General features: G+C 42.2%; 1 long non-coding RNA gene and 1 pseudogene across 1 annotated transcript; both read left to right on the top strand.

The window, feature by feature from the left end:
* LOC126609333 (probable inactive shikimate kinase like 2, chloroplastic) overlaps window positions 1-25,634 on the top strand; it is a 58,292-nt pseudogene that overhangs the window by 24,844 nt on the left and 7,814 nt on the right.
* LOC126606644 (uncharacterized) lies at window positions 16,148-20,116 on the top strand. Its single transcript, XR_007617278.1, has 3 exons — window positions 16,148-16,218; window positions 19,728-19,885; window positions 19,988-20,116. It is a non-coding gene; the product is annotated as an uncharacterized LOC126606644 (long non-coding RNA).

Raw genomic sequence — 25,634 nt, forward strand, 5'->3', positions numbered from 1 at the left:
TGGCTTCGTCTGGGCTGGTCTTTATGACTTCGTCATGTATAAAAAGGATTTCCTTGGGCACATGCGGGTGATGTTGCTTGACCGAAGTGTTGTAACATGATTGTGCACTAAGTTGATCTCCTCTGATGTAACCATTGCCATAGGGGGTTGGAAATTTCATCAACAACATATGTGTGGATACCATGGCCTTGAGATCATTGATGCCTGTGTGTCCGAAGATGACATTGTATGCCGTTGAGCAATCAACCACCAGGAAGTTAGTGGTAATGGTAGCTGTGTAAGGGCCTGTACCAATGGTGAAAGGTAAGTGTATGTTCCTCAAAGGTTGCATGATATCACCGGAGAAGCTTATCAGAGGGGAAATCGAGCGGTCGAGCAAGTGTTCAGCTACATTAAGTGCCTTGAAAGCTTCAGCAAACATGATATTAACTGAAGCCCCCGTGTCTACCAGGATTTGTCGTACTTCAAAGTTGGCTATGTGAGCTTCCACGATCAGTGGGTCGTTGTGAGGGTAGATGATGCCTCTTTCTTCCTCAGGGTAGAAACATATTGGATCCCAGTTAGGTTTTTGATACTTACCTCCCCTGATGTCTTCCACGTGAAACACTTGGTGGCCAGACCTTAAAGCTCATTCACTATTTTTCATGGCCCTGTTAGAAGATTTAGATATGGATGTGCCACCACTTATGGAATATATCACATTTACCTGGCATTGGTTACGGTTACCCTTTAGAAGGTGAAGGAGGAATTGATCAATTTTTCCTTCACGTGCCAAAGCTTTAATATGATCACGAAGGGTGATACACTTTTCGCCGTCATGGTCGTTATGCTCGTGGTAGCAGCAAAACGTGCCCGTGTTCTTCGTGGGCTTGTAATTCGGGTGCCTCGACTTTGGCTTTGGTATCAAGTGTGCTATGCTGGGGTAAATGGCCACGCATGTGGTGTTCAAAGGTGTGTATGCTTCTGACCTCGGGGTAGGGGCTGTCCTGACACGTGCTTGACCCACTGTGTTGACTACCTGGGGTCGGGGATTATCATGGCGATACCCTTGGTTATTGCGGTAGTGTCCCTTACTCATTTTACTAAAATGAGACTAGTGAGGATGGAAATCTTTCCTTTTGCCCTGAGATTGATATGTCTGTTGACTTGGCAAAATATTAAGTAAGGCAGGGGGAGGCACCGCTGCCGTTTGGAAGGTCGAGGTCTTCTCATTTGGTTGGATCTGGCTTCCATTACCTACTTGCTGATAAGGGGTGGTTGTGGGGGGTTTCCCTTGATATGTCTTTGCCTCGGCGGAGGCATGGTTGTAAGCCTGTGCCATCACCTCAGAGTAAGTCTTCCAAGTGTTGGCATTGATCATGTACTTGAAGAAACAATCACGTAGGCCTGCCGTGAAGGCCTTGAGGGCGGTCTTATCATCTGCCTCAGCGCACCAAGAATACTCATGGTTGAAACGACTAGCATACTCTCGTAGTGACTTGTCTGGCTTCTGGCGAATAGTGTACAAGTCATCTGTAGAATGCAAGCGATAGGTCTGGAAGATGTGTTGAGAGACAAACAGTTTCCTCAGTTCCTCAAATGAGTCTACTGTCTCAGGTGGAAGACAGCAATACAAGGCAGGCCTGGATTGGTTCCAGTCAGGTATCTCGGCCTGACGTTCGGCCTTCAACTTGTTTACTTCCTCAAGGAGCTGTAGGACAAGAGGGTCTTGAGTGGAGTCATGTACCACTGGGATTTTCTTTCGTAAGTCTCCATCGCCTCTTAGAAGCAGGAAAGTTTGAGCAATGGTGTGTGATTTTTCCTTGGACTCGCCGTATTGACTTCTAGGGCGAGTCTGTCGGAATACCTCAGGGTCCCTTGTACCTTCATGTTCCTCTAAGACATGTCGTTCCTTCCCTAGATTGGCAGTTGGCCTGGGTCGTGGGAGGGGACCGAGTCTTTCAGAAACCTTTGGGTCATTGATCTTCGAGCATATGTGAAGGGGATTCTCTCGACGTTGCTTTAGGAAGTCTCGGCAGTCACGATAAACGGCTTTCGATCTTTCCAACCTTTCTGCAAGGAGGTATCTTCATCCACTTCTTCTGCTTCGGGTCGAAGCAGTTGGGTTGAGAGAAGTCTCATGTTGATTAATGTTTTGATGATTAACTCACTCCTCATCAGGGATACCCATGTCGAAGGAAGGTGACCCTCCATGTTGGGGGGCACCCAGATGATGGTTGATGTCCACAGGGGCAACAAGCTCGTGTGTTTGAGTACGCCTAGTTTTATGGAGCGTCTCAAAAAGCATCTCATACTGCTATTGGAGGACCTCATTCTTCATTGCTATCTTGTTGTTTTGAGCTTCTAGCTAATCGACTTTAGCTTGAAGAGCAACCCTCTTTCCTTCCTTCTTCGTTACTTCGCACTAGGTGCAAGAAGGGTGTCATTCTGTGTGTTGTGGCTTCCTTCGCTCCCCATGTTGGAGAGGGATGCCTGGTCAAAAGAGAGTGTACGAATGGTGGAAACCAGCTTGACAAAGCAGAAGAGAATGGGAATAAGTGTCGTTCCCACAGATGGCGCCAAATGTTAATGCACAAAATCAGTGAGAACTTTGGTACAATAGAAAGTGTTAAGTTTGTGACCTTCGCTAGATTGCTCCGGTCACTAGTGTGGATAAGTATGTAAATGGATATAGACAGGGAAGCAAACACAAGATGTACGTGGTTCACCCAGATTGGCTACGTCCACGGAGTAGAGGAGTTCTCATTAATTGTGAAGGGTTTACATAAGTACATAGGTTCAAACTCTCATTTAGTGAGTACAAGTGAATGATTTAGTACAAATGACATTAGGAAATATTGTGAGAGAATGATCTTTATTTATAGAAGAGAGTTTCTAGTTTCATTCTGACATTGACATGTGTCGTGTTGTGATTGGCTTCTGATGTTGACACTTGTCGCGCTATGATTGGCTTCTGATGTCGACACGTGTCGCGCTGTGATTGGCCTCTTGGTTGGAGGGAAACTCTTCTGGGTCCTTGACGGTATAACGTTGACCGGTGCTTAGTAGTTTCGGGATTGGTCAAGTATGGTACAAACATACTTAAATTGTTGATTAATGAAGTATTCCTTATATTTGTAATTAATTGTAATTTTAGAGTACGAAATAGGGAATGTGATAATTAGTTTGCCATATATTGTTCCTAATAAGCATTTGGTTTTGACATGTGACATAAGTTGTGCCACATATCAAAGGAATGGGTGATGATATTAATACCATTATCCTCAACCATTGCATCTGGATCATATTGGGTGACGATAAATTCATCACTTATACATCTGATATGTGACGAATTTATAGGTCATTGACCTCTGTGTTTTGTGACGCCTAATTCATCAAACATATAGTTATTAGGTGACGTTTGTGGTGTCACATTTTCTGAAAAAATGTGACGATTTTGAAATTTGTCACATAAACTATAGGTGAGCTGTATAGGTGACGCAACTAGTGACGCTGAAAATGCGTCACATATAGTCAAATGTGACGAATTTCCATATTTATGTGACAAATGTTTGTTGTCACATAATCCATGTTTTCTTGTAGTGTACGAGGTACTCACTCCTATCCCTTGCTTCTCTTCCATCGGTTAGATCTTGTTTCGAATTGTGAAAATTACAATGCAGTTTGTTGATGCTTCTTCTGAGGTCGAATTAAGATTACAACTCAAAGGTCGAAATTTCGAAAGCTCGAGAGATGTATTTGTGGATGCAGATGGCACCTCATTGACAATAAAAGAAGAGCATTATGGGTCTCTTATCATACTTGTGGAAAATAATCATCTGTTTGGTAAAATAAAGCCTTCTTAAACAATATGGTTTGTGAAACTATATGCAATGTGAAATTATATAAAAAACTGTGCAGTCTATTGGTCATATGTTTAGGTGGACAATTCTTGTCTTTCGCAGGTACATCGATGATGATCTGTTAGTCATAAACTGAAAAGAAACACGATCCTGAATTGAAATGGCCTGATATTATGTAGTCTTGGGAGTCTCTGTCAGTGGGATACGTGCAACTTTTGAAAGAAGCATCAATTTACATTGTTGGGGATTCAACTGAAATTAACCAAAAAGTAGCTCAAGAACTTGCAGTTGGTCTCGAGTATTTCTTTACTACCATTTTCTAGTTGCATGTTCATAACGATTAACTAGCTGCTAGTAATGGACAATAGTTGTTTCTAACGGGAACTGAGATTCAATTGCTTGGTTAAAGACTCTACCCATATCTCAAATGCTTTTAAATTTTGATTGTTTTGATTTTTCGAGTCTTCCTACACTCAGTTGTTATCTTTGGTTGATATGGTTATAGATATACACCACTAGATACAAAGGAGTTTATGGAATCATTTGCAAAGCAGACCATTGAATCATGCGAGTATTTTGCTGGAAACTTGTGAGTGTTTATTGAGCCTCTACTCGCTGTGCCTTCTTCTTCCTTCTGTAATCTCATGATGTGCATATTATTGAAACTTGAACTCGCTACGATCAGTGTTAGTGTAAACATAGTCATCTTTCTTTCTGAAGTGTTCAATAGATGAATCATTGAAGTTTTAGATTATGGACATTACAAAATTAACTTAGATGGAAACGTGAAACAGTGCTATTGTGAGTGATGATGGTGATGGCTGACCAAACATTAACATAGTACAAATACGTGACCAACTTATGTTACTGAGATTTTAAATTCTTGTGGAGGGGCAATGTAGCCCTAATGGTTGAGAGCCTTCAACACCCTTACTCCCATCCCTCACACACGATCTCTGGTGCTGACCAAATTTATTTCCTTTTCCTTTTCTCGAAAATAATTAATTAATCCTTTTCTGCTTTATGATTGTTTTCTTTTCTGTACTCATAAATTGACTGTTATAAGTTAAAACAAAAGAATGAATTATGGAGGAATCTCTTTTGGTGCTTGTTTCTAATATGGGTAAATTACATAGTAGTCATTCAGGTTTAAGGTCTATTACAACCCTCTACAACATCTTTAAAACATTTCACTTTCATGCCTCACGTAATATTTTATTTCAAAATAATACTGTAGACATCGAAATTTCGGTAAATAAATGTTGACCGATAAATCAAAGTTTCAACGCTCATGTATTACATAAATTTTACACGTAGCATGTGTCTAAACAAAAAATCGAAATAAGTTGGAAAAGTCATCAAACAGGACACGTGTCAACGTCCGGTAGAAATTATTTATTTCATCTGATTATTTAATCCCAAAAATCAAGTTTTGGAATTCTATAAATAGAAGCCAATTTCATTCATTTCAAATGACCAATTCATTTTACACCTTGAAGCTTTGAAGCTCTGAAACTCCGAAGCTCTCAAGCATCCAAGTTCCCGAAGAATCAAGAAAGCCTTCTTCGTTTTTCGTTCATCGTTCTTCCAAGATCAAGCCCCGACGGCCCTTGGATCAATAATCATCCACCAATTCAAGATCAAGCCCCAAAAGCCCTTGAAGAACTTCCACTAATTCAAGATCAAGCCCCGACGGCCCTTGAAGAAAGTATTCATCGTTCATCATCCGTTTATCCCAAAGAATCAAGAAAGCCTTCTTCGTTCTTCGTTCATCGTTCTTCCAAGATCAAGCCCCAACGACCCTTTGATCAACAATCATCCACCTTCAAGATCAAGCCCCGACGGCCCCTTTGAAGAACTTCCACCAATTCAAGATCAAGCCCCAAAGGCCCTTGAAGAACTTCCACAAATTCAAGATCAAACCCCAAAAGCCCTTGAAGATCCGTTCATCACTGTTCTTCAAAGATCTAGCTCAAAAGCCCTTTGAAGATCCGTTCATCACCGTTATTCAAGATCAAGCCTCAACGACCCTTGAAGAAACGCTCATCCTCAAGATCAAGCCCAAACGGCTCCTTGAAGATCTGCTCAAATCCATTTTCAAGATCAAGCCCACGGCCCTTGAAGAACGTTCTTCCAAAATTAAGCCCCGACGACCCTTGGATCAATCACACATCCAAAAATCAACATCTTACGGAGATCGAACCAAATGATCAAATTTGAGAGAGATTGTAACCCAAAATCATCAAATACAAATATTATTTTGTGCACATTGTTCTTGTCTCTTTCCTTTTAGGAAATTTTCGTGTTCACAAATTTGGCACGCTCGGTGGGACTATCTTTACCTCTTATCTCTTTCTCCGTTCAAGAATTTAAGCACACTTCCAAAATTAATGGCATCAAGGAAGGCTCAAACTGTTCCCGCAACCGGCGTAAAGAACAAGAGCATCCTCGTCACTTTGGGCATCACGACTCAAAGCAAGACAAGAGCTACTTCTGCCGCCTCTTTCACCTCTGCATTAACTCTGCCAAGGGAACAAGAGTACCCAAGGCACGAGCTTATGATCACCTTAGCCTCACTAAGGGCACCAAGGGGGGAAAGCCCAAGGAAATACTCCGAATCCATGATATCCGATGTCGATTCAAGCGGCAATTCAGCCATGCAAGTCATGACCACTAGAGCAACTTCAATCGATGAGTAGTTGGCTCAAATGAATGAAGCAATCGCAAGGCTAACCCGAACTGTGGAAGAAAAAGACTTGCAAATTGTAGCACTAGTCAACCGATTGGAGGCGCAGGACGGTGAGAAACCCGACCCAGAGGATGATCCACTAAAGGGAGGAGCTGGCGGAGAAGAGGAGCCTCCGGTGAAGAAAATTGATGTGAAGCCAGAGCCAGACCAAGCAGCGGCACTCATAGGATTTCTTTCTATCCAGCAGCTGCAAGAGATGATCACCAACACCATCAAGGCACAGTACGAAGGGAGCTCTCATGCTTCCACGTTGTATTCGAAGCCTTACTCCAGGAAGATCGACGTCTTTAGGATGCCGATGGGCTATCCATCGCCGAAGTTTATGCAATTTGACGGAAAGGGAAACCCGAAGCAACATGTCGCACATTTCGTCGAAACCTACAACAATGCAGGGACGGAGGGAGATTACCTCGCCAAGCAGTTTGTGCGCTCGTTAAAAGGAAACGCCTTTGAGTGGTACACGGACCTGGAGCCCGAGTCTATCAACAGCTGGGAACAGTTGGAAAGGGAATTCCTCAACCACTTCTATAGTACCCGCCGCACTGTGAGCATGCTAGAGCTGACGAGCACGAAGCAATGGAAGGAAGAACCAGTCATGGACTACATCAACTGATGGCGTAATCTAAGCCTCAACTGTAAGGACAAACTCTCCGAGATTTCTTCAATCGAGATGTGCATCCAGGGCATGCAATGGGGTTTACAATACATCCTTCAAGGTATCAAACCATGAACTTTTGAAGAATTAGCCACCCATGCCCACGACATGGAGCTGAGCATCGCCCACCATGGAAAGAAGGAGCCAATCACTGATTTCAAAAGGGATAAGGTGTTTACTTCAAGAGCAGACAATCATGGGAAAAAGCCCGCCAAGGAAGCTTTTACCACCAATACCACCCCTATCAAGACCTCGTCCGCACCCGATAAAATCTCCTTCAATAACAAAGCAAATGAGATAAAAAGAAGTGAGCCTTCCCACACCCAAGATAGGTACAAAAACACTTTAAGGGAACTGGAGCAGATGGTATACCCTTTTCCGGACTCCGACATGGACGCAATGCTGGACGACTTGCTAGAGAAGAAGGTGATTGAGTTGCCTGAATACAAACGCCCTGAAGAGATGAATCGTATCAATGATCCCAAGTACTGCAAGTACCATCGCATCGTGGGTCATCATGTGGGCAAGTGTTTCATCCTAAAAGAACTCATCATGAAGTTGGCACAACAAAGGCAGATTGAGCTCGACTTAGAAGACACAGCTGCAACGCACACCACTACGGTCGTGTTCGAATCATTTGATCCCGTGCCTTTTCAAGAAATGCCTGACCATGCTCGGTAATACTCAAACCACATTGCACCTTCTGCACCACCGTCACTGAGGGCAAGCAACCAAGATGCATTTACTGACGATGACAAATGATGGACATTGGTGACCTATAAGAGGACGAGGAAACCGAGATCGCAAACTATAAAGCCAAAGGAGGAACAAGGGAGAAAGCACCGCCGCCGCAGCAATAGGAAGCCTAAAAGAAACATAAGAGTTGCTAAGCCAATATATGCTGGGGAACCTGCGGAGCAAAAGCCACGCATTTCCGTCTCCTTGCACGAGTACTTCCTGGAGGACTTCTTCCAACATTGCACTATCGTTGCATGTCATATGGTCGAAGTAGAAATGGAAGAACCCTCAAAAGGCAAAGTTGTCGCCACTGAGGGAGAAAATACTTTTACACCTGAAGAAGGTCTGCCAAGACACTTTAGCATCGAGGAAGCGCTACAATTGCCAAAGAAGATACGAAGGGCACTGGCAGCGGTTTTAGCAAGTCCAAACGACCACGAAGTGCAAGAAAGTAAGAACGAAGGCTTGAGGCTTCGGCCACACGAGTGTGCCACATGTTGTGTTGCCGAGGACACAATCCACTTCACCGACGAAGACTTGCTGCTAGGATCCAAGCCTCACAACCGTCATCTTTTCGTCTCTGGGTAAGTAAAGGAGCACAAAGTCGACTGCATGCTTGTGGATGAAGGATCAGCCATAAATATCATGCCAAAGTCAACAATGACCACAATCGGCATCAAGGTGGATGAACTATCCCTAAGTCGTCTACTAATCCAAGGTTTTAACCAAGGAGGACAAAGAGTGATGGGCATGATCCGAGTAGAGATGACCATTGGTGAACTCAAGTCAAGCACAATATTTCACGTGATTGATGCAAGAACTTCCTACGGTTTGCTCTTAGGAAGGCCTTGGATCCATGCGAATGAAGTAGTACCGTCCACCCTTCACCAATGCTTAAAATTTTACCGAGAATGAGTGAAGGTGATCTATGGCGACACCAAACCATTCACCGAAGCTGAATCACATTTCGCAGACGCCAAGTTCTACATGGATGAAGACATGGTGCCCGAAACTTTTCCAAAAGAGATCAAATCCATGGGCAAAGCAACACCTAAAAAGCAGGAGTGGCAAGCTGTGCCCAAGAAGCAAGAAGAAGAAGCTATGCCATCTTCAAGCAAAAATGACGATGAGCTTGCTAAACCTGCAACAACCAGAGAGAGTAGGATACCTTCAAATGGACCAAACATACCTGTTTTTTGATACATCCAGATGTCGAGAAGAAAGAATGGTCAATCCCCGTTTGAAACTGCAGCAAGTAAAGCCGATGCACAGCGGCACATGGATAATGTAAAGTTGCTCAAAACGAATGCAATTTTGCCTCTGACACAGCTAGGCGACACTAAGGTTGCAAGACCATCACAAGGCTTCATAAAAGGCCTGCCAAAAGGGGGGTAGAACCAAGCTTTCTCCCAACCAAGAGGACCTAAAAAGGTTTTGATCCAAACACCTACAAACTCATGTCGAAAGCTGGGTACAACTTCACCTCCTCTGCAAATTTGGGAAATAAGGATTTGAACACCGTCAAAGACAACAAACGTGATCTCACTAAAACTCAGAAGAAGTTAGAGGAGCATGGTTACGGGGTTAACAATAAGAAAGCGGGACTTGGCTTCACACCAAATGCACCGGTGAAGATCTCCAGCAAGGCAAAAAATGCTAGCGCTCAACACATCAGCGTGAGCATTATACAAGATAAATATGAGCCTCAACCTGCCCCTCAGACGTCAGTATTCGATAGAATAAATCATTCAAGGCCTAGAGTTTCGGCACTTAAACTCATTGGCGGTCAAAATAGAACTTCCGTCTTTAAAAGGCTTAACACGTCAGCATCTCGAAACTCTGTTTTCAAAAGGTTGTCGAAACCTAAGAAGCAAAGCAATACGACTAACTTTCCTCCACGACAATTAGTTATGGAAAGACTTGAAGAAGCCAAAGAGCCTTCCAGAAGGAGAAAGACGACACCAGAAGTGGAAAAGATCGATCGTCTGGCAGAAAAGGATGACGTTCGAAGTTCCATTCCTTCAAGAATGAAGCGCCAAGCAATTTTGGAGGTTAACACAATTGGATCACTGAAAGTAAAAAGGCACACCATCATCCACACTGGACAATCTTCATGCCAACAAGCTCGAGAGGTCAACACTGAAGAAGAGGCCCAAGACGTCTTCCACATCACAATCCAAGAAGGTGAAGAAGATGAAATCCTCGAGGAAGATGTCATTGTAGCACCGTCACAACTCGAAGATGGGGGGCAAGCCACAGTTGACGATCTCAAAGAACTCAACTTAGGCACAAGTGAGGAACCGAAGCCTATCTTCGTGAGTGCATTACTAAGTGCAGACGAGATAGATAAGTATTACCAGCTGCTATTAGAGTACAAGGACGTCTTTGCTTGGACCTACAAGGAAATGCCCGGCCTCGACCCTATCATTGCTGTGCATCATCTTGCAATCAAGCCTGGAACACGACCAATAAAGCAAACTCAAAGACGTTATCGATCCGAGCTCATCCCACAAATCGAGGCCGAGATTGACAAGTTGATCGAAGCAAGCTTCATTCGAGAGGTGCAATACCCCAAGTGGATCTCCAACATCGTCATAGTCCTTAAGAAATTTGGACAAATATGTGTTTGCGTAGACTTCCAAGACCTCAATGATGCTTGCCCAAAGGATGACTTCCCCTTGCCAACCATTGAAATCATGGTGGACGCGACCACTGGCCATGAGGCACTATCATTCATGGACGGCTTTTCTGGATACAATCAAATTCGTATGGCTCTTGAAGATGAGGAACTAACATCCTTCCGCACTCCAAAAGGTATCTACTGCTACAAGGTGATGCCATTTGGTCTGAAGAATGCTGGAGCTACATATCAACGCTCAATGCAGAAGATCTTCAATGACATGCTACACAAGAACGTAGAATGCTATGTAGACGATGTGGTGGTCAAGATAAAGAAAATATCAGATCACTTGAAGGATTTGCGAGTAGTGTTCGAAAGGTTACGAAAATACAACACCAAGATGAACCCGTTAAAGTGTGCATTTGGCGTCACATTTGGAAAGTTCCTCGGCTTCATTGTCAAGCATCGTGGCATTGAAGTGGATCAATCAAAGATCAAGGCCATTCAAAGCATGCCCGAGCCAAGAAACCTGCACGAGTTGAAAAGTCTACAAGGATGACTAGCCTTCATCAGACGCTTCATCTCCAACCTTGCAGGGCGTTGTCAACCGTTCAGTTGACTCATGAAGAAAGATGTTCCGTTCGTATGGGACAACGCATGTAACAATGCTTTTGAAAGCATAAAGAAGTATTTATCAAGTCCACCTGTCCTGGAGGCACCTGTACCAGGGAAACTGCTCATATTATACATTGTTGCTCAGGAAAGTTTAGTTGGAGCACTCTTGGCACAGGAAAACGAATCCCAGAAAGAAAGAGCGCTCTACTACCTCAGTCGAACGCTCACTGGCGTTGAGTTGAACTACTCCCCAATAGAAAAAATGTGCCTTGCCTTAATGTTTGCCATCCAGAAGCTCAGATATTACATGCATGCTTACACCATCCACTTGGTTGCTAAAGCTGACCCGGTCAAATACATCATGTCTAAGCCAGTTTTGACAGGGCGACTAGCTAAATGGGCATTGCTTCTCAATCAATACGAGATCATCTACGTCCTAACTAAAGCCGTCAAGGGACAAGCGCTAGCAGACTTCCTTGCCGACCATCCAATCCCAGTCGATTGGAAAATCTCAGACGACTTGCTTGACGAGGAGGTGTTCTACATCGACATATTCTCGACATGGACGATGTTCTTCGACGGATCTGCACGAGCAGACGGAGCGGGGGCAAGAGTAGTATTCATGTCGCCACAAAGGCAAATACTACCTTATTCATTCCAACTAAGCGAATTATGCTCCAACAACGTCGCTGAGTACCAAGCACTGATCATCGGGCTCCAAATGGCAATCAACATGGAAATCGCAGCCCTTGAGATATATGGAGACTCCAAGCTCATAATCAATCAACTTCTGATTGAATATAAGGTGAGGAAAGATGATCTCGTCCCATATTTCCAGCTGGCAACGCAATTGCTACAAAGGTTTGAGGCCGTAACACTAGAACACGTGACAAGAAAAGAGAATCAAATGGCAGACACTCTCGCCAACCTAGCCTCGAGCATGACATTAGAAGAAGACGAAGCTGCAAACGTGCCAATCTGCCAAAGATGGGTAATCCTGCTTGTTACTGAAATGGTACTAAGCGATACAAATGTTATTTTAATACTTCCGGTCAACGTTGAAGAATGGAGACAGCCTCTGATCAGCTACTTAGAGCATGGAATACTTCCAGATGATCCAAAACACCGCTATGAAGTACGTCGACGAGCACATTGCTTCTTCTATTACAAAGGGACACTCTACCGGCGATCTTTTGAAGGAGTACTTCTGAGATGCCTAGGCGAGGAAGAAGCCAATCAAGCCATGGAAGAAGCACACTTAGGAATATGTGGGGCGCATCAGTCCGAACCGAAGCTTCATTTCCAGCTCAAAAGAATGGGTTACTACTGGCCAAGCATGGTAAAGGATTGCCTAGAACACGCCAAAAGGTGCCAAGCCTGCCAATTTCACGCCAACTTCATACATCAACCGCCTGAACCATTACAACCCACAGCTACTTCATGGCCATTCGATGCATGAGGATTAGACGTCGTAGGACTAATTGCGCGAAAGTCATCTGCAGGAGAAGCTTACATCCTGGTTGCAACATATTACTTTTCCAAGTGGGCTGAAGCCATACCCCTGAAGGAAGTCAAGAAGGAAACTGTCGTCCGTTTCATCAAGGAACATATCATCCACCGATATGGTGTGCCTCGCTACATTGTCACTGACAATGGAAAACAGTTCTCCAACCGACTCGTGGACGAGCTCTGCGAGAAATACAAGTTCAAGCAGCACAAATCCTCCATGTATCATGCTCCGGCTAATGGTCTCGCATAAGCATTCAACAAGACATTGTGCAACCTCCTGAAGAAGGTAGTCGGTAGAACAAAGAAAGACTGGCATGAAAGAATAGGCGAAGCACTTTGGGCATACAGGACGACATATAGAACGCCTACCCAACCTACACCTTATTCTCTCGTATATGGCGTGGAAGCTGTTCTACCGCTCGAAAGTCAAATCCCCTCGCTAAGGATGGCTATACAAGAAGGCTTGACTGATGAAGAGAATGCAAAGTTGCACCTTCAAGAGTTGGAAGCGCTGGATGAGAAAAGACTCGAAGCCCAGCAACACTTGGAGTGTTATCAAGCACGACTCTCCAAGGCCTTCAACAAGAAAGTTCTCCCTCGTTCTTTTCAAATGGGAGATCTCGTCCTTTCATTGCGTAGGCCTATCATCACAACTCACAAGACAAAGAGCAAGTTCACGTCAAAGTGGGATGGACCATACGTAATACAAGAAGTCTACACCAATGACGCCTACTTAATCATGGTGGAAGACGGCTTGAAGATCGGCCCTATCAATGGCAGATTCTTGAAGCGCTACTACCCCTAAAAAAAAAAGGCAACAGCTCCTGCTCTTTATTCACACGAGCCTAAACTGCATGAACCAAAGCTCCTGGCCCGCAAGAGCATAAACTGTGTACGGCAAAATCATCATCAAAATCATTGTTAAACCCATCGTTCATTTGAACTACGTCATGACTTGATCCCTCCTCAACCGAGGGTACGTAGGCAACTTGAAACTTCAAAACTTCAAGTACAGTCACATCATCAATAAAAGAAAACAATTTGAAGAATAAAGAGCAAATTCAAAATACGAATACTTTATTTCTTTAAAGGAATGAGTTGGCAGGCGACATGGTCGGTGTGCACGGCGACGTCAACTCTGAGGAAAGTTGTAACAAAAGGCACTACACAGCAAATCCCCGCTGCAGTATTTTTGCACAACCCCACAAGGTAAAAGTGACGTACTGGAACGAGCTCCAAGCAACAAACCGCAGTGCATTCTGGCCACCATGATCAAAATCGACGAAGAACTTCAATAATCGCCATTAAACGACTAGCTGATCATGAAGCTCGACGTCTTACATTCTGCCTCAAGCTCCAATGACTCCGCCATCTCTGCAGCGAATCCCCGCTGTAGTCTCTATCACAGCACCACACGGCAAAGGCACCACTGAGGGAAAACTGTGATCAAAGGCACTACATAGCAAATCCCCACTGCAGTCTCTTGCACAGCACCACACGGCGATGTCACCACCAAAGGAAAGTTGTGACCAAAAGGCATTACACAGCGAAGCCCCACTGCAGTCTCTTGCACAGCACTACACGGCAGCGCACCAACGAGGGAAAATTGTGATCAAAAGGCACTACACAGTGAAACCCCGTTGCAGTCTCTTGCACAAACCCTAGGCAGCAGAAAGCACAGATATGCCCAAGTCCTGCTCACTCCAAATACCATGTCTCTGAAAGCTTTGTGAGGGTTCTAGCATCATGCTCTGCCTTCTCCAAAATTAAAGATTCCTAGCATCACATCAAAATAAGGAATAAAGATTTTACTAAAAGTTTGATGTTATTACAATTTCTTTGTACAAAAAAATAAATAAATAAAAAAAATATAAATATATATATTAAAATAGGGTATTTCTGGCCGGTCCAAAACTCATTTCTTTCCAAAACCAGCAAGCCCAGGTACGAATCTACCCAAGCATATTCGTAGGCCCACCATACGGTCACTAATCTATGAGCCCATCTACACACAGGTATTAGCAGCTGAGGAACACAACCCACATTCCACGGCCCAGCCCAGTGCCGTCATCAATTCCTTATCGTCATCATCTCTATCTCTTTCTCTTCATCAAGGGCAGCGACGATTCGATTAACTCGGGCGACACTCACAATCAACTCGTCCAGACAGTCGTGGAGCTTAAATTGCAGAACAAATTCCTCAAATCTCAGTTCGAATGATTCTAGAATCTTTAACTGCCAAAGCACGAAAGCAACAACAATGGGATCTCAAGCAGGAGAATGGCGACATGGAAGTTCCTAGACCTCGATGGCGGGCAAAGGCGGTAGAGCTCGCATAAAAGAAGAAGTTTGGGAAGATGAGTCAATGCTCTGCTGTATGCGAATGACTACTGGGGATGTACAAGAAGCTGTAGAGGCTGATTCGGAACATGTCCCGAGACCTCATGCGTGCACCACAATTCAACCTGTACTTGACCTGTAGCCTTAAGCGCTTCTGCTGATAGCAGCCCAGAAAGCACCACCACGTTTAGGCATGCTGAGCAACAAATCCATGCAACCTGCCCACTCTTCTCTTGTTTCGACACTGCCCACTACAGTTCGCTTCTCCCCTCGTCTCGAACTTCATCGAGTGGATTAAACCATTTAAAAAATAAAAATTCATGGCAGCCCATGTGCAGCAAGCACAGCAAACAGCAATAGTAGGGCAACAAGCAAGGCAATGGCTGTGCAAAGGTTGCAGTTGCTGCTATCCCATATATATATATATATATATATATATATATATATATATATATAATGGCCTCCAGAGAGGCACATGAATGAAGGGCTGTGCATAGCACAGGGAATCAGAAACAAAATATTAAAAAACACTGATGGTGCGGTGGAAGTAACGGTGGGGTGCGGAAGGTAAGTGTCAAAAAAATAAATAAAAGAAGGATGATGGCCATCATTTTGTGAGTTAGGGGTGGGTTCGAAAAACCAAAAATCGAAAAAAACCGAACCGAATACCGAACCGAGATCGAAAAAAATCAAACCGAACCGAAAGTGTAAAACCGGACCAAATCGAAACTGGTTCAGTTCAGTTCGGTTTTTGGGGTTCAGAAACCGGACCGAACCGAACCGAACCAAAGTAAGGAAAAACGACGTCGTTTTTCTCTTGAACGGTGTCGTTCGTTCGTTCAGTCCAATTTGTAGCGCGCCGCGTCTGCCTTCCTTCAATCCTTCTTCAGTCTCAGAACTCTGAAACCTTAAACACTAAACAGAACCGAACCCATTCCCATTTCCTTTCTCTTGAACGGTGTCGTACGTACTCTCTCACCATCTTAGCGACCTGTCTCTCACTTGCCGTCGCCGTCTCTCAGCGACCTTTCTCTTATCCCTCTCACTCGCCGTCGCCGTTTCACTCTCAATTTGTCACCCCTGCGACCCACGACTTTCTCTCGCCGGTTCAAGGCTCAAGTGTCGACCCACAAATTCCCTCATTTGCAAGGTTAGTCTCTCACCCCATGATGCGTTTTGCAGATTTTTTTTTTCAATTTCGTTGGTTCTGATGAATTTGATCTGTAGCTTTTCCATTTCATGGTTTTGCAATTTGTTTTGGGTATGCTGGATTTGGTAAGGTAACTTCATTTATGAACACTATTAGACTATTAGTTGAGGTTTGATTAATTTGTGAGAGTACATACGGTTTGATTAATTTGTTTTGGGTATGCTGCTGCTGAAGCCTAGATTTGGATCTGCAAGTGTAGCTTTATGACTATTAGATTTAGACTATGAGTTGCTGCAGATTACTTGTTGTTTGTTGTGTCTGAGATTGTGAATAACTAGTTTAATCCATCTGGTAGTAAATTTAAAGTGGAAGTGGAGAGGAAGATTTTGGAGGTGAGGGATGGACAAAATAATGAAATAGCTTGTGAAAATTTAAGTGGGAAAATTGATGTGAATAAACAAACTAAAGGGTCAGAAACATGGTTAATATATAACAAACATGGTTGTTTGATGTGCTTCTGAACGAGCAGCAGAAATATGGTTACTTGTTTTACTCAATAGCACAGATTCTTTGTGACGTGTTTAGCACAGATTCTTCAATTGGTTTTAAGTTTTAACCTGAATATGGTTACTTATTTTACCATTTCCAAAGCAATCTAGATGGCTAATAACTACATTTTTGCATAGAGGGAAAGAACAAGAAAAACAGCGAGCTAAACAAAATGAAATAAGGCGTTTCTAGTTCTAGTTTTGAATGAGCTTCTCTCAGTTATGTATGGTAGTGTTTCATCCATTTTAGGTTCTATTGATTTTCTAGGAGTCAAGAGAGGTTGAGAGTACCAAGCCTTCTAAAAGTAATATGGCGTGTTGAGGTGCGAGGTATAAACTGTTTCTTAAAATTTAGTTAAGTTGTTTTCCTTACTTTTCTTGTTTTCCCACTTTAATGCAAAATTGTTTTGTATCATATTGATAGGTTGTAAATAGGATAATTATGTTCATTTGCTGGATTAACTGTTCTCGTGCATAGGTCAAATGATAACTACATTTGTGCATAGGTTCTACTTTAATGCAAAATTGTTTTGTCTCATCTTTGTGTGTGTAGCACAGATTCTACTCAATAGCACAGTAAGCCTTAGCCTATGATATTTCTCCCAACAAATAAATACAGGATATGTTTTCTTTTCGTTTTGTTCTTAATCAATGATGTATCCAGATGGCTGATAACTACATTTGTGCATATAGTTTGTGTTTTGTATCTTACCTTTGCTTCTTAGTCAATGATGTATCCGTAAGGACCGTAAATTTTCCAAAGTAATCCGTATCTTACCTTTGCTTATTAATTAGATGAAGTCAAGTGCATCAAAGGCCTCGAGCTCAAGCTCAAACTCAATGAGATCATCAAATAGCTCCTGTGAAAAAATAAACTCATCTACGTCTACTCCATCACAAGTAAGTTGTCATCTCTATACTTTCTCTATGGTTCTTATGTCTCTAGTTTATTTAATAATTAATTGTAATGATTCTTTCTATTATTTTTGAAGGACATTGTTGGTGAATCAACTCCACCTCAACTCCCCATGGTGGCAACTCAACACACTCCTCTTACTCATGGTGGATCCAAAAAATCCTCCGATGCAACTCCAAAAGAGGGTTGCTCAAGTGATCAAGTAAGTAAAGAAGATACTCTCTTGGATTCACTAAAAAGTCATGAAAGGTCTACAATTTGGGAGCACTTTGATAGGACAATTGAGGGAGGTAGAGTTAAAGGGGTGTGCAAGTATTGCAACAAATCTTATATGGCCGACACGGATAAAAATGGTACAACTAGTATAAGAAATCACTTAGCTAGATGTAGGAGCTACGGTCCTAATAAGGAAATATTTGCTGCAAATAGGCAAAAGATCTTAACCTTTGCCGGCACAAAAGATAAGTTGGAAGCTATAGGTTTTTCTCAAGTGGAAGTTACTAAGGCTTGCGTTGAGATGATAATTATAGACGAGTTACCTTTTTCTTTCGTCGAGGGAGAGGGTTTTCGTCATTTTTGCATGCATGCATGTCCTTTATGGAGAGTACCTAGTCGTAAGACAATAGCTAAAGATGTACTTGGCTTGTTTTACTCCGAAAAGGAGAAATTGAAAAGTCAGTTGAAGACATTTAGGGTGTGTCTAACAACGGATACATGGACTTTTATTCAACAAACAAATTACATGGTTCTCACTGCTCATTTTATTGATGATGATTGGATGTTGCATAAAAAGATTTTGAACTTTTGTGTCATTCCAAATCATAAAGGAGAATCCATTGCTCAACTTTTAGAGGAGTGTTTGGTGGAGTGGGGCATAGAGAAGGTGTTAACTATTACGGTTGACAATGCTTCGGCAAATGATTCAAGCTTAAGGGATTTGGTGCATCGAATAAGTGAGTGGGGGATTCCTAATGCACTTTTGCATGATGGAAAATATTTGCACATGAGGTGTGTTGCTCATATTCTTAATTTGGTGGTGAATGATGGGATAAAAATGTTGAATACCGCCATACAAAGCATTCGTAATGCGATTAGGTATGTAAGATCTTCCCCTCAAAGGTTGGAGAGCTTTAAAAGGTGTGTTGAGAAAGTGAGAATAGAAAGCAAAGGGCTTGTGATTTTAGATGTCCCTACTAGGTGGAATTCCACATTTTTAATGTTGGAATCGGCTTTGAAGTTCAAGATGGCTTTTGATAGGTTGAAAGTAGATGATGGTCATTACCTTCCTTACTTTACTAAAGAAAATCATGATAATATAAGGGAGGGGCCACCTTCGACTTATGATTGGAGTGAGGCAGGAATATTTGCATCCTTTTTTAGACCTTTCTATGAAGTCACTTTAAAAGTGTGTTGTTCTAATACTCCAACAATTCATACTACTTTTGGTGATTTGTTTAAGATCAAAAGTCTCATTCTTGAAAACAAAGATAATGAATTCTTGTCTATGATTTCCATGTTGATGCAAGAAAAATATGACAAATATTGGGGTTCAATTGAGGATATGAATCAATATGTTTTTGTGGCACTTGTGCTTGATCCTCGCCATAAATTGGAGAAGGTGGTTGATTATTATGAGATACTATATGGCAAGGACGAGGAAAAAGTTGAAATTGCAACTAAAAAGATTTGTTGTTTGATCTTTACAAGATTCATGAAGAGTTATCTTTTGATACACAACAAAGCACAAGTAGTTGTGGTAGTTCTCAATCGGCAACTACAAGTGGAGATCATTTATCAAGCATGACAGAGATTGAAAGAAAGTTGAAAGAGAAAAGTGAAATGAGAAAAGCAAAGAGAGCTCGTATTGTGCATAATGATTTGGATAGGTATCTTTTGGATCCTAATGAAGGGGAAGAAGAGGCAAACTTTGATATCTTGAATTGGTGGAGGGTGAATGGGCTTTCTAAGTATCCTATTGTGGCACAAGTTGCAAAAGAAATTTTAGCTATTCCCGTATCAACCATTGCTTCAGAATCCTCCTTTAGCACAAGTGGACGAATAATTGATTCATATCGTAGTTCTTTGAGTCCAAAAATGGTGGCGGCTTTGATATGTACACAAAATTGGCTTAGGTCAATTCATGTAGCATTACATCATGAGCCAACCATTGAGGAGATTGAGTTTTGTGAAGAAGTTGAGAAAGGTAATTTTACTTATTGCATTTGGTTTGTTAGACTATTTTAATTAGATGCTATGTTGCACGCTTGCTTTACATCATGTTCTTTTTTTTTTAATTTGTATGTAGAAATGGCAAGTGGAAGCTCAAAGAAAGATGCTATGTTGCCTCCTAGGCCGCCTATGCATTGAGCTTGAGCTTGAAGACTTGGAAGATTTATTTGTGCAAGACAGGAAGTGATGAAACTTTGAAGGTTTATTTGACTTGTGTGATGTTTATATTTGGACTTTTTGAAGACCTAAACTTTGATGTTTAAATTTGAACTTTTTTAGGACTTAAACTTTGATGTTCAAATTTGAACTTTTTGAAGACTTAAACTTGATTGATGATTCTATTTCTAGTTGGACTTTAAATGTTTATTTTCATTGTCTTTGATTCTATTCTAGTTGGAATTCTTATATTATGATTGTTGGAACTTGGAAATGTTAAAATTTCATATTTCAAAATTTTTCATTTTTTGACTTTTAGTTTTATGAGACTTTATGTTTTTAGATTAATTAGTAACTTCTTCCCTCATATTGAAAAACCGTCCCGGAGAGATGGAAACATATCATATTTTGTATCTTATGTTATGGTTGTTTTGCATTTTTTGGAGGAAAAAAAAAAAAACCGAAAAAAACCCGAAACCGAACCGAAAAAAAACCGAAAAAATTTGAACCGAACCGAACCGAAATTTCGGTTCGATTTCGGTTTTGGCAAAAAACCTAACCAATAAGAACCGAACCCAGCCCTATTGTGAGTAGTGGTGCATGCACCGAATATATATATATTAAAAAAAATTATAAAGGTTTCAAGAATGATGGTGGACGGCACCAAGAAAAAAAATATACATATATATCAATTATAAAGGCTTCAGGCACCATGTGAAGGTAAAGAATAATAAAAAAAAAAGGAGGCAGCAATGATGATGTTGGGAAGCATCTTTCAAAGGCAGCACCAACAGCCAATTGTTTAAATTAGCAGATTGGAGGGATGAAAGGGAAACGCACGCTGACAACTTCATTTGAGAGCTGCTGCATTTGTGTTTTTTTTAGACGTCACCCATTGTTAGTACTACTTTTACAGCTTTTGGAAATGAAAGCATGAAGAAGCACTCAAGGAGGGGCATTCGGCTCTCACAATGCCAAAACCACACACAAAAAGAAGGTGCATACTACTGTTGGCAAGTCAAGAAAGAAAGAGGAAAAGAGTAGTGGAGACAGAATGATTGAGAGGAAAAAAAAAACAAAAAACAAAAAAACAAAAAAAAAAAAAAAAAAAATGCATTGAGAGAAGTAAAGTCCATTTTATTTATTTCTCTGGAAAAATTACATAAAATTGCATTCTACATGCAAACAAAAAAAATTTCAAATGTGCAAGCAGCAAATATAAGGGAGCCTTCATTGATCAGGTGGCGCCTCATCACTCGGCGGAACTCCGGGAAGAAGAGGAGCCGGAGGTTGATCATTTGGAGCTTCATTACACGGTACAGCCCCAGAAGACGAAGACAAATGTTGTTGAAACAAACCCACAAACCTTTTATGATCAAGTAAAATCTGACCATCAGATTCCTGCATCTGGTCAATCTTCCTCTTCATGTTTGTAGCATAGTTATGTGCGAGCTTGTGCAACCGTTTATTCTCATGCTTGAGCCCTCTAATCTCATGTTTGAGACTCATCACTTCAGCCGCTAATGATTCAACTTGACGGGTTCGAGCAAATAGACGTTGGGCCATATTAGACACAGAACCTGCATACTGCACACTGAGAGCCAGAGAATCCTTAACAGCCAACTCATCAGACCGTTTGGAAACTAGTCTGTTATCTTTAGGAGTGACAAGGTTCCGGGCCACCACCGCAACAGTCATATCATTCTTAATCACTAAGTCCCCAACGGTAAGAGGACCAGTAGGGGATGTGAAGGATAGGCGCCATATGTTGTCTGGAGAAGGTGAGACTGCCTCTTCACCAAGGTTCAAGTCAAGACGACGGTCGGAGGGGCCAAACATTTTCAAAAGTGTTGAAAGAAAGAAGAGGTCGAACAAGTCAAGATCGTAGAAGTGCAAGAAGGGAGTTTCTACAGACAGAAATTCAAGTGTGCTTTGAAACGTCCTGGGTACCTCTATAAAAATCGGCACTCAACGGGATTTCAGAGATCAAAGAGGCGAGCTCAGAATTCAAAGAGGCCAATTCAAAAATCGAAGAGGTGCTAGCTTTCTCAAAAGCTAGGCTTACTCAGAAACCACGGGCCAATCTTCCTTTCCAGACTTGTCCGCACTTGTCATATGCAACCTCTGCACTTGACGGAGCTCAAAAATCGAAGAGGCCAATTCCAAAATCGAAGAGGCAAGCTAAAAAATCGGAGAGGCATCTGTTTTTTCAGACGTGTCAGCATCTGTCACATACAGACTCAGCTTTACAGAAATCACGGGCAATTTGTCGAAGCGCCGATCCCAGAAATCGAAGAGGCGCCAATCTTTTTCAACCTTGTCAACACCTATCACATGCACACTCAGCTTGGCGAAAATTACAGACAATTTGTCGAAAAGTTATGATGAAGAAGAGAGCACGTGAAGCCATATGAAGCCATACTAATCAATCACTCAATAGTTGCCGACACGAGTGAAAGAATAGTACCTCTACAAGTATTAAAGAACTTCCTATAACTGTTCACCTTCACCGTCCATAGCAAAGCATACCTGCAAAAATGCCCCAACCTTTCCTCATTTCCGAGAGTACACACCCAGCAGAGCCTCTCGAAATACCCAGTTTTCTTCTTCTCCTGGAATACCTCTACAAACAAATGACACCAAAGCAAAAGTATCTCATCTCACCAGGGTAGAAAGCAAGAGTATCTCATCTCACCAGGGTAGAAAGCAAGAGTATCTCATATCATGCTTTCTCCTTGTCCTTTCCTTTGTCCTTGTTCTTACCTGCAAAGACAAGGATAAAGAAAGCAATATGCCGGAACCTCCACTCAAACTCAGGTAAGGAATCGACTACTTGGAACCTTTGCCTGGTTGCTTACCTGGCATTGCTTTTGAGTACTCGTCTTCAGCTGCTGATATACTTCCGAAGAAGATGCCACATTTGCCTGGAGAACAGATAAGGCAAGTGAAAATGATACCTTGCAGCATGTGGTGACAACGTGCAGAAGAAACAAGCAGAGAAGAATGCAGCCCGCACAGTCAACTCGCAGAAGGAGTCTGAATTGAGGAACTCAAGAAGTTGCCACATCTGCCTGGAACCCCATCCTAATTGCTTACCTAGCCAGGTTCTCGAATACTCATCTTTAACATCTTATGCTTCCTCTTCGTCCACTACATCTGCCTGGGGAATAGATAAGGGAAGTGAAAATGATACATTGAAGCATGTGGAGACAAGCACAACAAAGCACGTGCCGATTCATCCGCTACTTCTTCAAAATCAAAAGTATCTCATATCATCAGGGTTGCAATCACTCTGGGTGGAGGACTCGTTTTGACCCTCAAATTCTTAGGTCGACTCGCTAGGCGTTGTAGGCTGTACGGGCCGATTCACCACCCTTGAATCAAATCCTTAAAGATCAAGTCACCAATTGGAAGAAGAGCCCATCAATCTTGAAGATCATACCGTTAACCAAACTGCTCAGGTGTGAATTAGAAAGATTGAACAAAGCAACAAGTTGTCACCTTCACCTCATGCCTGCTTGCCATGTGTTCGAGTCAACCTTCAAAGAATCAAGCCTCAACGGCCCTTGAAGAAGTTTCCAGCCAAATTCAAGATCAAGCTTCGACGACCTTTGAGGAAATCACAAGTCCGATTCAAGATCAAGTGTCTACCACCCTTGAATCAAATCCAGTTCAAGAATAAGCTGTGGAAAGTCAACAATTAGAGGAAACCAGAAAATCCTCCAACCTAGTTCAAGAATAAGCCTGTGGAAAGTCAACAATTGGAGGAATCCAGAAAATCCTCTAACCCAGTTCAAGATCAAAGCTGTGGAAAGTCAAACAAGCGCAACAAAACACGTGTCGATTCATCCACTACCAAAGCCAAAGATCATTTAGCACATGAAGCTCCTTGTGGTCCAATTTCAACCTTCAAGATCAAGCCTCGACGGCCCTTGAAGAAATTTCAAACAAAGTTCAAGCACAAGCCTCGACGGCCCTTGAAGACATTTTCAGCTCAATTCAAGGTCAAGCCTCAACGACCCTTAAAGAAATCTCAAGCCCAATTCAAGATCAAGTCTCAACGGCCCTTGAAGAAATCTCCTGCCCAATTCAAGATCAAGCCTTGATGGCCCTTGGATCGACATCTACAATGAGGGACTTCAAAACACATCTCCTACACATGACAAGCACATGTATACGACACGCCTTGAAGTGGGGGCATTTGTAGACATCGAAATTTCGGTAAATAAATGTTGATCGATAAATCAAAGTTTCAACGCTTATGTATTACATAAATTTTACACGTAGCGTGTGTCTAAACAAAAAATCGAAATAAGTTGGAAAAGTCATCAAACAGGACACGTGTCAACGCCCGGTAGAAATGATTTATTTCATCTGACTATTTAATCCCAAAAATCAAGTTTTGGAATTCTATAAATAGAAGCCAATTTCATTCATTTCAAATGACCAATTCATATTACACCTTGACGCTCTGAAGCTCTGAAACTCCGAAGCTCTCTAGCATCCAAGTTCCCAAAGAATTAAGAAAGCCTTCTTCGTTCTTCGTTCATCGTTCTTCCAAGATCAAGCCCCGACGGCCCTTGGATCAACAATCATCCACCAATTCAAGATCAAGCCCCGACGGCCCTTGAAGAAAGTATTCATCGTTCATCATCCGTTCATCCCAAAGAATCAAGAAAGCCTTCTTCGTTCATCGTTCTTCCAAGATCAAGCCCCGACGGCCCTTGGATCAACAATCATCCACCTTCAAGATCAAGCCCCGACGGCCCCTTTGAAGAACTTTCACCAATTCAAGATCAAGCCCCAAAGGCCCTTGAAGAACTTCCACCAATTCAAGATCAAACACCAAAAGCCCTTGAAGATCCGTTCATCACTGTTCTTCAAAGATCTAGCTCAAAAGCCCCTTGAATATCCATTCATGACCATTATTCAAGATCAAGCCTCAACGGCCCTTGAAGAAACGCTCATCCTCAAGATCAAGCCCCAACGGCTCCTTGAAGATCCGTTCAAATCCACTTTCAAGATCAAGCCCCAACGGCCCTTGGATCAATCGCACATGCAAAAATCAACACCTTACGGAGATCGAATCAGAGGATCAAATTTGAGAGAGATTGTAACCCAAAATCATCAAATACAAATATTATTTTGTGCACGTTGTTCTTGTCTCTTTCCTTTTAGGAAATTTTCGTGTTCACAAATACATCTGTTACATTTTCCATCAATTCATCCGTTAAGCGCTACCGTGGCTGCCAAATGTGTGTCACGTGGCAAAAATAATAATTTTTTAATAAAAAAAACCTAAATCTTCTAAACTAAAAAAAAAAAATCCAAAAGCTGAACAAAACCCCCACCCCCGTGAACCCCTCTCCCCCATGACTCACCTCACCCAGGAAACCCTCCCGGGACCTTCCTTACCTAGGCGGGCGACCCACTTCACCCACCCTCTTCCCTCCTCTATACACCCACAACTCCTTAAATCCACACATATTCCTCCCATCTCATGAACCCGATGATGACGGGGTATGGAATTTTTTTTTTCCTAGGTTGCAGGTAAGGGGAAGAAGTTG

The sequence above is a fragment of the Malus sylvestris genome, chromosome 16 (genome assembly GCF_916048215.2).
Source record: "Malus sylvestris chromosome 16, drMalSylv7.2, whole genome shotgun sequence".
Classification (NCBI taxonomy): domain Eukaryota; kingdom Viridiplantae; phylum Streptophyta; class Magnoliopsida; order Rosales; family Rosaceae; genus Malus; species Malus sylvestris.